Genomic DNA, 17,328 nt, shown 5'->3' with positions numbered 1-17,328 from the left:
ATGTTAATTTTATTTTTAGAAGTATTTTTTTTTTTCAGAGGAGGATATTTTAACCCTTCTGCTCTTCTTTGTGTTGAATCTAAGGAAACATCCCTGAGATCGGGTTGGAGAATAATGTAGGTCAGGTTGTAAGCCTTGTGCTCCAAATATTTAAAAATACTACATAGTATTTTTTTAAAAAGCTCAAAAGAGGTGCCTGAATGGATCTTGGTTTGGGAAATGCAGGAGCCAAAATCTTCAATACACATGCAAGGACAAAAGTTGAGGTCTTGGAATCAGACAAAGCAAGAGCAGGAATTGAGATTACCCCATTAGGACTGGACTGTGACAGCTGGACTGGAAAATCAGCTACTGTTAGCACAGGGTTACAACAAGGATGACTACCTCTTTCTGTCTGGATTTAGGTGCAAAGATTTTTAAGGATATTCCTAACTTTGCACCTAAATCCAGACAGAAAGAGGTAGTCATCCTTGTTGTAAGTGTGTTTAAAATGATTGAAGATAAAAGTTTAAAAACATGCTAGTAAAAAGGAATAAACAGATTATGAAAAACCAAGCTATATCTTTGTGAAATAAAACATAGTTGCTGAAATTAAAATCTCAATTGGCAGGCTAAGTTAACAGAAGAGATATGGCTGGAGAGACTTTTAGTGAACTGGAAGACATATATGAGAAAATTACTAACAATGAAGCAGAAAGAGAGAAAGAAATGAGAAATATGAGAGGATAAATAACTCTAACATATGTTTTATAGATGTTCCAGAAAGAAAATGGAAAAAGTAAGGAAGATGCAAAATTCAAGGAAATAATTGCTGAGAATTTTCTAAAGCAGATAGAGGAAGACAAATACCATATGATTTCACTTATATGTGGTATCCAAGAAACCAACCAACCAACCACACAAGCGCAAATTCAAAGATAGAGAACAGAGTGATGGTTACCAGAGGGGAGATCAGTTGGGGGGGGGGGGGGCAAAATAAGAAAAGAGAAGTAAGAGGTACACAGTTTCAGTTACAAAATATGGAGATCAAAAGTACAGTATTGGAAATAAAGTCAATAATATTGTAATAAAGTATGGTAACAGACATCAGGGCTAGCACTGAATAATGTACAGAATAGTCAGATCACTATGTGTACACGAACTAATACCACATTGCATGTCAATTACACCTCAATAATTTAAAATACCAGTTAAAGTCTTTTAAAAAAGAAAAAAATAGAGAGGACAATCAGACTCAAGAAACACGCAGAGTTTGCAGCACGAAGATACGAATTTAAATCCACCCCAGGACACATTGTAACAAAGATCGAATACTAAAAAGTACCAGAGAGAAAAGCAGACCAACTACAAGGGAACAAAACTAGTGTAGTGTGAATCAGAGTTCTCAAAAGCAGTAATAGAGATCAGAAGATAGTGACATAATAGAGTTAAGAGATAAGCAGAGAATTTTATATACAACTAAGCTATTATTGAGGAGTAAGGATGGAATAACATTTTCATTTATTTATTTTTTAAGATTTCATTTATTTATTTATTTATTTATTGGAGAGAGAGCAAAAACATGAGTGGGGGAGGGGCAGAGAGAGGAAGAGAAATTCAAGCAGACTGTGTGCTCAGGGTGGAGCCCCATGCAGGGCTGGGTCTCAAGACCCTGAGACCATGACCTGAGCTGAAGTCAAGAGTCAGGACACTCAACTGACTGAGCCACCCAGGTGCCCCAATAATATTTTTATTTTTAACTTTTTTATTTATATAAATATATACATATAATATATGTATATATTTTTACTTATATAAAACCTTAGTAGGAACCACAAACATAATTGAATATGCAAATAACTATAAGTGATTTAGAGATCCTTTAAAGATTTGTGGCTAAATACAAGCATAATGAAGAGGCCTCAACTACACCAGGCGATGAACACAGCATACGATGTGGGAGGGGGATCTCTGGACTGAGGTCGAGTCCCTGTGGTTCTACAGCTCATGAGAACAGCTGAGACAATCATTAACATTAGAACCCAGTTAAGCATGCATGCTGAACATTTAAGTGTTACCAGTGAAAGTCCAGAAGTACAATATATAACTTTTAAGAGTAGACAAGAGGGAATTTTAGAAAAAATAAAACAGAATTTAATTTTTAAAAGAAAGGGAAGCAGGACAAGAGAAGCAAAAATCATGGCGTGTATAAAACTTAAAAGGACATGGTAAAATTAATTTTTTAAATGACTAAAATTGTCTGGGTTTATGAATTAAAAGATATGGGTTTTCGGTTTTGATTTAAAAAATCCAACTATGCTGTTTAAACTAAACAAAAAGAAAAGATATAAAGAAGATGGAAGAAAACTAAATGGAAGAAAGCTATTCATGGCAGACAAAATAGGCTTTAAGGTAAAAAAAAAAATAACACAAGAAACATGATTTGAAATCAAGAGGGTCACTGCATCATGAGAAAGGAATAATTCAAGAAAAAATATGTGAGAATTCTGATACTATGTTTATCACACTAGGTAGCCTGAAAATAAAATGTTAAGGTGAGGAAATTATCAGGTTAAAACTGAAACATCAGCAAGAAGAACAGAAAATTTTAACACATCCATCTCGGTAAAAATAGGTGAGATAAAATAAATTGTTAGGTATATAAAGAATTTTTAAGTTAGTAAATTAACAACTTCACGTAGTTAGCATCCATGGAACCCCTATATCATAATGAGAGAACATAATGCTTTTATGCATCTGTGAACACGTGAAAATTGACCTCATAATAAGTCACAAAGCAGATCTTTAAAATACCAAAGAACTTCTATAATGGAACCATGGTCTTTAGGCACAACACTTTTTAAAATAGGAAATAATTATTGGTATTAACTTAAAACATATGTTTTAAACATTTGCAAGTCGAAAAACACACTTCTAAATAAACCTGGCTCATAGAACGGGTCAAAGTGGATGACGGTTAAAAATGCATGAACTGGGTGTTATACTGACCTAATGAATCATTGAACATCATATCAGAAACTACTGATGTACTGTACCTTGGCTAATTGCATTTAAATTAAAAAATTAAATTAAATTACAAAAAATAAATGCATGAAAATACAACAGTACACCCCAAAAATGGAGCAGCATTTTGAAGGAAATATATCGACTTCAGTAGGAATATGTATCACAGTCATTAGGGAAAAAAGGAGCAAATCTTAAAATTAATGAGCTATGTCGTCAGTGTGAAAAGTTAGAAAAAGGACAGACATGACCATAAAGGAAGTAGCTCAAGAAAACAAAATTAAAAGCCCCAAGTAATGCAATGACAGATGAGGAAAAAGTAGGTAACATCAACTATGTTAAAAGAATATTTTTAACACCAAAAAAAATATATTTTTAACACCAGAAAATACCTCTCATAAAGACAGAGAGGACATGAAGTCAGAATAAAAAGATAAGTTACATAAATTGAAGAAATGTCTTTATGAAAAATGATTACATTTGTCTTCCCTCTTACAATTTGCCCTTGACCCTTGAACACTTCTTTATAGACTGGCCTGAAGTTTTGAGCTGCTTTTTGGAAATGATTGCATCACATCTTGAAGTTTGCTATTCTGATAGCATATGCTCAATATACTTCTACAAGCCCCGAGATTTTTATATAAAATAACTTTTTTAGGACATGCACATAATCGAGTTAGAAGTTGTGTTTCATTTATCTTTGAAATATCCATGAGTTTAAAAATTAACAGGAGAAACTGTTTAGCTCAACACACCCAGTGTTTGGAATTCTCTGATGTGTTTAGTGACCCCTCATGTGGGGCCCATCAAGAACTAAATCCCCCTCTCTCTTCTCTGACCACCTTCTGACGTATGCTCCCAGCGGCATGTTAAAGAACTGCTCTTATTCTACGATTTTTGTGGCACAGTTGAGGTGACCACAATAGGCAAACTGTATTTTATTCTTACACCAACAAGGCACTTTTATGGTCAATCTTTTCTCTTGCTATTGTTCTAGATTCCCTTTGCAATATTATCAATAGTTTCATTTGAAACTCACAAACCCTAGTATGGCCAGAAAAGCATTTATGACACCACGTATTTTGAATTAGTAAATGAAAGGCATGGACAATCTCCTCAACTCAAATTATGCTCATGTGGAATCTTCTGGACACACAGGTTAGTTGGAAGAGATGTCAAAATGACCTGTGTTCATAGTTCTATTTCTTACCAGTTAATGAGTTACTCTACAAGTCAGTTTTCTCATCTGTGAAAGCAAAATAATAATGATACCTTCTCCTGAGGATTGCTGTGGGTGAAATTATGGGACACAATATTCTTAGTTTGCTGTTGGTGCTTTTTACATGTTATATTCCCTTGCTTCCATAGATGTTGTAGCAGCATTGGTAAAAGTAACAAATATTTATAATAAAATAACAAATATTATTATTAAAAGTTATTAAAAGTTAAAATAGAAATAATAACAGAAACAATAGTAGTTATTATTATATTTATGGAATATTACGTGGCAGCTACTTTGCTCAACAGTGCCTATGCATTAACTCAGCCTTCAAACAGCTCTTTGGGGTAGGTATTATTGTCATCATGCCCATTTTACAGATTAAGAAACTGGGGACTCCAGAGGTTAAATCAGAGTTGGGCGAAGGGCAGCCTGCAGGCAGATCAGGCCACACCCATTTGCTTACATTTGTGGCTTTTGTGCTATGCTGGCAGAGCTGAGTACTTGCCACAGGGGTGCACAGGGCCCACAAAGCCTAAATAATCTACTTTCTGGTTGATCCTTTACAGGAAAATCGTGTGGGCTCCTGAGTTAGATAATTGTCCAAGTTCACACTATGATGCCAGTCTTTAGAGCTAAATAGTACCTTCAGATTGTGAGGCTTTTTCCTGGTCATGGTTTTATGACTTAACAAATGTATTGCCTTTCTCCGTTTTCTAACTGTTACATTCCCACTATTGACAGCTCCTGTCACAAGTGAACTTCGGAATCTTGTGACTTACAGTGACAGAAATGTATCTCACAGATAGTCCTCAGATGGTCAGTAGGGGGTAGCTGGCTGGGAATGGGAAGGAAGGACTCTACTCCTTGCAGTCATTCTAGGGTTGCGGCTGCCACAGTTGCAAGGCCCCCTTGAAGATTGGCATCCAAAGCAAAGAGAGAGTGGGGGGTTGCATGGGAGGTGTTTTGGAGCCGACCCAGCAGCTGTGTGCATCACTTCCATCCCCATCTCCTTGGCTATAACTCAGAAAAATGGCCTTATTTATGCAAAGGATGTTAAGAAATACAGCCTCTCAGGAAAGGAAAATGGGATTCGTGTATGATGAGTCAGTTCCTGCTAAAGGATGATTCTACAACTTCTTTTCTCACTGACTGTGTATTACACCTTCACATTTTATCCATGCTAATGGGTGTAGATGGCGTTCGCTCATTTTCCCTTCTATGTAGTATTCCGTTGTGTGGCTTTCCCACAATTTATGTGTGCATTCTACTGTCAACAGGCCTCTGGATGGCTTCCTGTTTGGGGTTATTGCTAAGAATGCTGCAAAGAACGCATCTGAACTGGTCTCCTTGGACATATAGAAAGGACCCCTATTGTATACACAAACAAGGAGAATGGCCGGGCCCATGGTCCATTGACTTAGAGGTTTACCAGATATCACAAAACTGCTCTGCAATGTATGTGAAACAATTGACATGCCCAGCAGGAATCAGGAGTAGTTTCTCACTTATTCTCATGTGTTTTAAATTTTGTCCATTGGATGGGTATAAATAGCTCATTGTTATTTCATTTTTTCAAGAAATTTTGAAAAGGTTGACTTGTATCCAGGCTTTATAAAGAATTTTTCCAGTTCAACACTGAAAAGATAAATAATTCGATTGAGAAATGGAGAAAAGATGTCAATAGACATTTCTCCCAAGAAGGCATGGAAATGGCCAAAAAGCACATGAAGATAGGCACGTCTTTCTTAATTACTGGGGAAATCAAGTAGAAACCTTGACAAAATGTCACTTGTCCTCTAGGATACTTCATTGTCCAAAGGCAGGCAATGACCTAGGCTGGTGGGGTTTTGAAGAAATTGGAACCCTCATGCATTGCTGGTGTGATTGCAAAACGGTGAAGCTGCTTTGGAAAACACTCTGGCAGTTTCTGAAATTGTTAACATGGAGTTACCATATGACCCAGCAATTCCAGTTCTAGGTAGATACCCTTGAGAAACAAAAATATATGTTCACCCAAAAATGTGTACATAAATGTTCACAGCAGCATTATTCATAAGAGTCAAAAAGTAGAAACAACCCCAATGTCTATCAAAAGATGAATGGGTCTGTAAAACGTGGTCTATCCATGCTATGGAATATTACTCAGGCTTAGAAATGAGTGAAGTACCAATGACACGGCACAGCATGGATAAAATTTGAAAACATGACCCTAAATGGGAGAAGCCAGTCACAAAAAGCTCTGTACTGTATGATTCCGTTTACATGAAATGTCCAGAATAGGCAAATCCATAGGGACAGAAAGCAGGTTCATGTTTTTCAAGGGGGTGAGGGCAGGGAGGAAGAGGGGGTGACTGCTAGTGGGGACAGACTTTTGGGGGGGAGAGATGAAAGTATCCTAAAATTAAATAGTGCAACAGATGAATGTAACAAAATCCACTGAGCTGTATGCTTTAAAAGGGTGGATTTGATGCTATGTGAATAAAGTTCAATAAAGCTATCATTTTAAATAACCTAGAAAGGTAGATCGTATTTCCCTATGCCACCCAGCCTTTCAAGCTGCTCACCCGTGATTCACCTACAAGTATTGGCCAGGTTTTATCAGCTCTGTGTCCGCTTTTATGTGATTTTAGGTGTTTACTTAACATCTGGTGGCATGAATATCAACTCCCCGTCTTCTTTTTTGACCTCCTTCCTTTTCAAAACTGTCTTGATGATTCCCGAACTCACCCAGAGAAACATAGAGATCAGCTTGTCGTTTTCCGCAAAAAACTACTGGTTGGAGTTTGTCTGAAATTAGATTAAATTCAGAGATCAACAGGGAATTCTCAGCTTTGAGAAAAGAAGTTTTCTCATTAGCGACCGTGGCGTGTTTCTCCGCCTTGAATTCCTCTGTATGTCTCCTGGTTGGTTTTTGTTTTGTTTTTACTTTTTCCACAAGCACCTCTGTGTTCCAGTGTCTTCTATTACACAGAGTTATTATTTCTATTCATAGATACGACGTGTGTGTATACATATGTGTGTGTGTGTGTGTGTGTGTATACACATAATTGATCCTCATTGTTCACAGATTCCATATTTGTAAATTGGCCAACTTTCTAAACTGTATCTCTAACTCCCAGATCTAGACTCGTGTCGCCCTCACTGTCATTTACAGACATGCATGCGCAAGTCCGTGACGATTCAGAGATGTCTAGCTTTGATCTTCTCAGCAGAAGTTAAGTGAGGCAACGCCCCACCTTTCGGCTTCAGACTTTTCCTGTAAGCAAGTGTCCTTCTTGCAGTCTATTTAGTGTGACATTTTTGTGCTTTCTGTGAGTGATTTCACTGTTTAAAATGCCTCCCATACCCAGCATGGTGCTGAAATGCTGGCTGGTTGGTGTTCCTACGTGCAAGAAGTCTATAAGGTGCCTTATAGAGAGAATGTGTGAATGAGATAAACTTCACTCAGGGAAGAGTTACAGAGCCATCGGTCGTGAGCTCAATATTTTTTGTTGTTTTTGTTTGTTTGTTTGTTTTGGTTTTTTGGTTTGTTTTTGTAAGATTTATTTATTTGAGAGAGAGAGCATGAGTGGGTAAAGGGGCTGAGAGAAAGAATATCCAAGCAGACTCCTGCAGAGTGTGGAGTCCGGTGTGAAGCTGGATCCCATGACCCACAAGATCAGGACCTGAGCCGAAACAAAGTCAGACGCTTCACTGACTGAGCCATCCCGGTGCCCCCCAGGAGTTCAATGTTAATGAAATAATATCTATTAAATAAGTATCAAATTATGTATGTTTAAAGAGAAACACACACAAAATAAGTTTACGCATCTGTCTATTGATAAGGACATAGTGACCAGAGGCTTGAGGGGACCTAACTTGTATTATAGGAGCAATGGCTCAGGACAGACTAATTCAGTGTTCATGGTGACTTCATAGAAAACAAGTACCGTGAATAACCAGCATGAACTGTGTGTGAAAATATGTTTAAACACATATATGTGTATAATTCTAAATGTATGTGATAAAACATTGATGGAATCTCATAGTTTTATAAAAGGAATATTTTGATAAAATTAAATGAAATATTTTAAATATTTCATATGATGTTTATTTCCTATGTAAAGGAATGCAATTTACTTTTTTGTACTATTCTTCTTCCTGGCAAGGTTGCTAAAATGTGTTTTCTCTAAAATCTTCCATACAGTATTGAACAGAAAAGAGTGGGCACTCTTTCTGGTTTTATAGGAAATATTTATAAACCGAAACTTAAGAGTCAGACGCAACTGATTGAGCCATCCAGGTGTCCCCCATGAGTTCAATGTTAATGAAATAATATCTAGTAAATATGACATTTGCTTATGATCAATATCAGATTTCTGATAGAGACATTCTATCATTTTAAATTCATTAATAGATTTTTTTTAGTAATGAGTCCTAGATTGTTTGTTGAATTAATTTTCTATGTATATTAAGATGACCGTGTTTACCTCGCTTAAATCTGATAATATGGTGAATCAGAAAATAGATTATTGAAGTTAAACCATTAATAAACTCCTGGGATAAATCCCATTCCATTATGATGTATTTATATATAAGTTCAATTTGATTTGCTGTTATCTTTTTTTTCTGACTTTTTTCTGATTTTTTTCTTCTTTTTTCCCCACTTTATTTTATTTTATTTTTTTTCAGTGTACCAGAATTCATTGTTTATGCATCACACCCAGAGCTCCATGCAATACGTGTCCTCCTTAATACCTACCACCAGGCTCACCCAACTCCCTACCCCCCTCCCCTCCAAAACCCTCAGTTTGTTTCTCAGAGTCCACAGTCTCTCATGGTTCATCTCCCCCTCCGATTTTCCCTGCTAATACCTTTTTAAAAGATTTCATTTATCTGACAGAGAGAGACACAGTGAGAGAGGGAACACAAGCAGGGGGAGTGGGAGAGAGAGAAGCAGGCTTCCCACTGAGCAGGGAGACATTTGTGGGGCTCAATCCTAGGACCCTGAGATCATGACCTGAGCCCAAGTTAAGCCCAGATGCTTAACAACTGAGCCACCCAGGCACCCTGGTTTGCTAATATCTTATTTAGATTTTTATACGTAATGTTGTTTGTTTCTATTAGTGATACGGGTCTTATAATTTCCTTCCATGTATTGTGCTTGTCTGGCTTTGTTATCCAGGTGTTTTGTTTTTGGTGTCATATGGTATGTTGTCAAACTTCCTCTGTCCATTGCTTGTCTGGAAATGTGATGTGAAATAAGAATATCTATTTTCCGAAAAATTGATTCAGGTTTAACCATGTGATAATATGCCTTTTTCGTGTGGAGACAATCTCACTATTGATTTTATTTCTTTAATTGTTCTAGATCTATTGACATTTTCTTTTCAGTCAATTTTGGTAATTTATTTACAAAACTATTGCCATGTGACTTCCTTAAGATCAGTCATAAGAAAACACCATTGTGGCTTCCCTCTTACTTACCCTTGGGTCCCTCGTTCTGGGTGAAGCCACCTTGAGTATCATGAGGACACGCAAGTAAACTTACGTCTGAAGAGGTCTATGTGGTGAACTGAGACCTCCTGCCAACCGCCGATCCAGGGAGCCTCCAGCTCAGGTCAAGCCTTCAGCTCCCTGCCACGCCAGCCAGCACCCTGACTGCAACTCTGCGGAGATCTGATCTAGAATCCAACAGCCAAGCTGCTCTGGAATTTCTGACCCACAGAAGTTGTGAAATAATAATGTTTCTTGTTCTATGTCCTGATGTTTTGGGGTAATTTGTTATGAAATAATAGATAACTAGTATAATCATATAATTTTTAAAGGCTGGAGTACTTATATTGTATATGACAAACACAGCTATAATATCATCGAAAGCTTATATAAACACTAAGAAAAGCACTAAAACTTGAATAGAAAAATAAGAACCGTACATGAAAAAATAATTTAGGAAAAAATGTGTCAGTGACCAAAATGCATATACATTCAACCTTCCTAAAAACACCAAGAAGTGTAAATAAGAAAAACTATGTTACAATTTTTACCTATCAAATTAGCAAAGATTTAAATAATGTATTTAATGAGAAGGAAAAATGATAAGACTTGAACTCTCCCTCAGTGATCATAGGTTTATGAATTGGCACAATATTTCTAAAGAGAAAGTGAACTATAGCCCAAAGACTTAAAACCACTCTTTAATATCTACAGGAAACCCCCTTAGAATATTATTAAATAACTCAATCAATTGATTAATTTATTAACAATAAATTAAATATACATTGAAAGGAAATACATCTCAACATACATAGTGATTTTCACAAGCTGATTTGGGGGATGTTTCTTTAGAAATTTCTGTATTTTCCCACAGTTTTTCTCTAATATTATTTTATAAACAGAAAAATAAGCAACTATTGATTTTCAGGGAAAACAGAAAATTGTCTGTATATTAGTATGAAATATAAAGTTGTTGGGGTGTTACGAAGTCAAGAAACAGTCAAGACACACACAAATGCAGTGTCCCCTTTCAAGGGGACATCTTTCTAGGTCATGTCAAGTCTCCACAAATAAAAGTTAAATTCACTTAAGGGAAGATGAATTATGTGCTTCACATGTGCCAGCCACACACTTCCAATGGGGGAGATTTTACTTTCCCAAGTTTCAGATTCGGAAACAGTCATGTGCTTATGTCACGATCAGGTAGGCTGAGAGCAGCAGAGCTGGTGCTGACATTGGAATCACTAAATACAAGGGTAGAGCACTTTCCAAGACCCACAGACCCACCCAGGCCCTACATCCTGCAGGAATGACCTCCATTCATAACCACCGGGGGCCATGGGCTAGACATTTTGCTGCAGGACAAGGGGAAACTTGAACTAACCGGGCAGGAGGCCTGTTCTTGGCAACTGCCAGGTGCCTCCTGCTTTACCATCGCTCAACTTCATGCTCCAACATCATGGGCTTCTAATTCTGTTTAGTGCAGATTCCCATTCCTGACCCCAGACTTGTTGCCCAGATTTGTGGAACATATATATAATTTTTTATTTAAATTCAATTTAAGTTAACATATACTGTATTATTAGTTCCAGAAGTAGAATTCAGTGACTCATCAGTTGTACATAACACCCAGAGCTCATTCCATCATGTGCCCTCCTTTATGCCCATCCCCCACTTACTCCACCCCTCCATCCACCTCCCCTCCAGCAACCTTTGGTTTGTCCCCTAGAGTTAAGAGTCTTTTGCAGTTTGCCTCCTTCTCTGTTTCCATCCTATTTTATGTTCCCTTCCCTTCCCCTATGCTAATCTGTGTTGTTTCTTAAACTCCACATATGACTAAAATCATATGGTATTTGTCATTCTCTGATTGACTTATTTCGCTTAGCATAATATCCGCTAGTTCCATCCATGTTGTTGCAAATGGCAAGATCTCATTCTTTTTGATGGCTGAGTAAGACACGAACAGACATTTCTCCAAAGAAGACATACAGATGGCCAACAGACACATAAAAAATCCTGAACATGTATTTTTAATTTAAATTTTATTTCTTTCTTTATTTTTTTGAGAGAGAGAGAGAGAGAGAGAGAGCAAGCATGCACAGGTGGAAAGGATAAGAGGAGAGGGCAAGCAAGTGTCAAGCAGACCCCACAGTGAGTGCAGATGCAGGGCTCAATCCCACAACCCTGCGATCATGACCTGAGCTGAAACCAAGAGTTGGAAGCTTAACTGATTGAGCTACCCAGGTGCCTCTAGAACGTATTTTGCCTCCCTGTCTTGATTCTGAGCATGTCATTGGGCAGAGCCAGCACACACAGTGACTCTTCACACCCTGGTCCCTTTGGGCTGCCTGCCCAGCTCAGCTCCCTCTCCCTGAGCCATCACACAAGGGAGCTCAGGGCTTACTTTCTAATTCTCCCTGAGGTTTGGATTGTTTCCAAAACTTGGGTGGTCTGGAGGAATAATAACTAAGCTTTGTTTCCAGATACATTCTGGTTGTACGCGGGGCTGTCTCCTCCCATCAGTGTACCTGCATATCCACATATGCGCACACGCACACACATGCATACACACAGTCTGCATAAGAAGCCTCACGTTACTGGGTAGGTGAAATAAATGGATGTGACTTCTTGGAAGTAAGTCTTTCCAGTAAACTGAATGTTTCAAGTGATGAGAGCTCACCTAGAGTGGAGACCATCACGTTTCAGTTTGTGCCCTGGAGAATCTATGGAATGCCTCTGATTCTGAGCCATGTTTCCTGATGTTCAGACAATAGTAAGCACATGTCCCATGTTGAATCCTAAGCCTAAGGTCTTTTGCTTTAATGCCTTGCTGCCAAATCTGTTCCAGCAGTGCCCTGGAGCAGTGAGAACACCCACCCTTCCCCACACTACCAGGAGTTGAGCTGTGGCCATGCAGTGCCAGAGGAGGTCCTTCACAGTGCCAGTACTGACCTGATGCTGAAGGAGCTGACGGTTTCATCAACTGTCCCCCAGTTGATGACTTCAAAGGAAGGATGCTCAGTATTCCTGACATGAAGAGTATTACTCACGGGAGGTAGAGCAAATACCTTATGATAAGTGGGAAATTTCACCTCCCAGTGAGGGCTAAGAATCCTATTCCTTTTGATTTCCTCTGAGGCGACGAATGGATAATTCTTTTTTTTCCCAGTGTAAACAAAATTCTTAAAATTTAAATCATGGCATCTTAAGGATGATTGCTGCTGTCACTATTATCATCTTAGGTAAAGATGGTTCTATGGGGAAAGTGAATTCTTCAGTCAGTGGGTATTTGAATTTTAACCTTTTATTGAGCAAGATCTGGAGGCAAGATCTAAATATCCCTCCAGAGGTATGAGTATAATTTGTTTCTAAGATCAGACATAATAACAATAATAGTTATTATTATTATTTAATAAAAGTTGCATTAAGGAGAAATCTGGTGAAATTGGACTCTGAAAGACCATCTAGGGCTTACTTGGCAATTTCCTAGCTTGTTGCAAACATCCAGGTTGAGCTCTAATTTTTTTGTGTCTCTGCTGCAATTAGCTGCCTTTACTGGATCCCCATAAGCCATGAGGAGTTACCGGGATCCTTCACGGGGCTGTGGGAGTACTGGTGAGAGGTGTTTGCGCAGCTGCTCAGAACAAAGTAGAGAACCAGGTGCAGGACGAGCTGTTTTTGGCAGCCACCAAGGAAACAGAGAAGCATGGCTGAGACAGATCCAGGGGAGGAAAGGGTTATAGGCTGAATTGTGCCCCACGAAGATGTTGAAGTTCCCAGTACCTGTGAACGTGACCGGATTTGGACGTAGAGTCATTTGGTCACAGTTGATCAAGTGAAGATGAGGTCATTAGGGTGTCCCTAATCCAACAGGACTGATGTCCTTATAAAAAGGGGAAATTTGGACACAGAGAGAGGGACACACAGAGGGAGGGTAGTGTGAAGATGCAAGGAGAAGCTGGCCATCAAGCCAAGGAATGTCCAAGGCCACCAGAAGCTGGGGGAGAGGTCTGGAACAGATCACTCCTCAGGGCCTTCAGAAGCAACCAACCCCGCTGACCTCCTTCATCACCGACTAACTCCCAGAACTTGATCAAGTCAACTAGTTTGTGGGTATTTTGTTATGGCAGCACCACAAAATTAACATAGGAGACAAGTAGCTCCTCCCATCATCAGTCTCTGACCTGGTAGGTGAGGTCAATGGCAGAGCCCTCAGAATCTGCTTAAAAACAGCTGGTCCTGGGCCAGTCTGCTGGGGCTCATGCTTGAGTGAAAGACAGAACTTCAGGGTGGGTGGGAAGGCTTAATTTGTGCCATGTAACCCCTTCCTAGGTGAACAGATGGAGACACAAAGCCCCGAATACTTGTTTTTGTCTTTCACAGTGCATTTATTCAAAGTACACAATTATTATACTCTCTCTGAGAAAGCATTTAATAGATGACCACTCCAGGAAAAATCAGTGCTCTGTCCAGACTCCTCTTTGTCCCTTAGTGATGATCACTGAATCAGCCCCAGAGATCAGTACTCTGAAAAAGGATTCATATTGCAGTCATAATTATTGGTCCTCAAATACTAATGCTTATAAAAATCTCCTGGGGGGCTAGAGTTCAGATTCCAAGCATCCTCTACAGAGCTACAGAATTGAAATCTCTGGGGGTGGGCTTAGCAATCTCTAATTAACCATGCTTTCTTCCCCCACTCCCCTCCCCTAGGTTGCTGGTCCAGGCAATTTGATCACCCCTCCTTGAGAAACACTGTGGCAAATGACTGATACATGTGTGTGGCTTTCACTCTGTGACATTTTTGTAAGTAATACAACCTCAGCAGTCTAAAGGCAAAGGTATGAAGATCTAACTGTGGAATGTCAGGCTTGGGTGAGTTGGATGGTGGGGATATCTCCTCCAATAGCTCCTCCCTCAGCTGGGTTGGGCTCATTTGTAAATCACTGGATAGGGAGTTGTTTCTCCATACATTTTCCTGTCCCCCAAATATATGGGTGGTCCCTACAATGGTGACTATCAGTCTAAATCAGGTGACACAATGGGGAGTTACGACCTTCTGTGAAATGAGTCATGAAACATTGACACGTTTAATTCCATCTTTGAAGCGCCATGGCTGTGTCTGTTGAGAATGTGACTTTATCATGTGCTATTAATATAGTGGAACAGCCTGAAGAACGTGAGGGCAGCAAACAAGCTCGATAGGAGGACATGTCAAGCACAAGTGATACATTCATGGCTTATCTTTTGCCATACGGTGATTCACTTCTTCGTCGGCCAGCAGGAAACCAAAGAAGCCCCAAATGCATAACATTTAGTAGAGAAAATTGTTAAGTAAAAAGTTGTGACCCGTTGGTTTCAGTTTTTTTTTTTTTTTCTGTAAATCGATACATTTATGTGTAGTGAAGGGACACCTCAGACCAACTTAAGACTGGGGTGAGAGATTCATTTTTCTTGAGGAAATCCACTTCTGCCAAGCCTTGAAGTTACAGGCAAGGAGTCCCTAAATGGATATTAGGTCTCCCATGTGTATATGTTGGCAGGGTGGGCAGAGTTACATATAAAAATCACCAATGGGTTTTTTCCAGGGACCAATGGGTATTTTAAAGATGCTATCTAAAATTAAGCAAAAAAAAAAAAATAATAAATAAAATAAAAATTCTTAGGTGTGTGGTAAGTATAAGTGTTTGTTTATTAACTTATTATTTTAGAGTTAAAATGGCATAACTGAAGTGTCAAAGAGTATAGGGAAACAGCAGCTTTCATTCACATAGAGTGAACAATATTGTATTTTTATATTTTTTATATATTACATATTTTACAAAATATTTTATGTTATATTATGTATATTGTGTTTTTATTTTCCTATAATAAATTTCACATTTCATATTTATATACTGCATACTTTATATTAAAACAAATACAGGTAAGTTTTAGAGTAGGCTATAAAGTTCAAGTAAGTGTTTTAGAAAAAACTCTAAAACTCTAGATTTCAAAGAGATATTACATTTGCAATGGGCATCCTAGGGATTCAGCCTCTCAGATACCAACACATAAAAATATAATTAAGTGAAAAGGCACAAGACAAATATGTATAGTGCATGAACACAATCTTGTAGAAAAAGGGGAAAAAGCATGTATCTCAGAAAATGGTTATCTTTCATGATAGAATTTGGTAATTTGGGTGATTTTTATTTTCTTCTATATGCCATATTTTTATTTTGTGTATTTTCCACTAAAATATGTATATTACTTACATAATCAGAAAAATATATAATTCCCTGCCAAATTTCCCATGCAGTTTTGTATTTCCTTAATTATGTTTGTAGGTTTCTTTTCTACTTCGTGTTGCAAGCTCCCGGTAAAACCATGAGGAGAGTTCTTCAGGATTCAGCAACACTGCCTCCTAGGGAACACCACTACCCATCTTCAGAACTGCTATTATGCTCCCACTTATGATCTGGCTCTCAAGTTCTGTTTCCATGATTCCCAGCAAACACTCCTCTAGCTAAAATAACATTCATGCATGCATGGCTTTTTCATCATACAGTAAGTAATTGATGTTAATTCCAAGGAACTTTGTGAGGCAGTCTTGGAAATATTTGCTCTAGAGTTTCAAAAAATGACAGGGTTGGATCTCTTTTAAGCTTTCCACACTGTTGGATGGACTGCAGAGTTCAAGGGTATGTTTCTCTTTGGCAAGGTGTAAAGTGTGAGCTTACTCAAAGAGTAAAGAAAAGTGAGTTGGTTGGAACCCCCAAAATTCTGGTGCCTGTTCGTCATGCCAGCTGCCATATCCTGATTCTCTGCACTGAGAGAATTTGTTAGAAGTAGTATCAGTGGCCATATTTGACTGAAGCATTACAAGGAAGGTAACACCACAGACAGCCTCCTATTTTGGAAAAGATGGTTAAAATTGGCTGGAAAAGCAAATTCCTTTTCACCTCCTGTTAAGACATTCATTAAGAGTGTTTATTCTTGCTTGATGGAGATTAAGGGAAAAGGTATTTCAGATGTTGGTGTGGGACTCGATGCAGATATGCTGGCTTTCAGCTTGTGACAAAATTATATAATGCTGGATGGAACTAGAGGGTATCATGCTTAGCAAAATAAGTAAATCGGAGAAAGACAACTATCATATGATCTCCCTGATATGAGGGAGAGGAGATGCAACATGGGGGGTTAAGGGGGTAGGAGAAGAGTAAATGAAACAAGATGGGATTGGGAGGGAGACAAACCATAAGTGACTCTTAATCTCACAAAACAAATTGAGGGTTGATGGGGGGAGGGGGATTGGGGGTGGGGGTGGGGTTATGGACATTGGGGAGGGTATGTGCTATGGTGAGTGCTATGAAGTGTGTAAACCTGGCGATTCACAGACCTATACCCCTGGGGATAAAAATATATTATATGTTTATAAAAAATAAAATAAAATAAAATAAAATAAAAATTATATAATGCACACTTTTGTAAAAGTTGCTTAATCCCTCCTAGGTAGGGGGCTTGCTAACTAAAAACAGACTTCCTTATTGATATTTTATGACTAATGTTTTGGTAGTCACTACTTAACTTTTTTTTGTCTTAATTTTTTTTTTTTTTAGAACTACTGTTTTCAACAATTCTTTACA

Source organism: Enhydra lutris, unplaced genomic scaffold (genome assembly GCF_002288905.1).
Source record: "Enhydra lutris kenyoni isolate GAN:26980312 unplaced genomic scaffold, ASM228890v2 scaffoldscaffold43, whole genome shotgun sequence".
In the NCBI taxonomy this organism is placed as follows: Eukaryota; Metazoa; Chordata; class Mammalia; order Carnivora; family Mustelidae; genus Enhydra; species Enhydra lutris.
Note: the sequence above shows the minus strand (reverse complement) of the source record.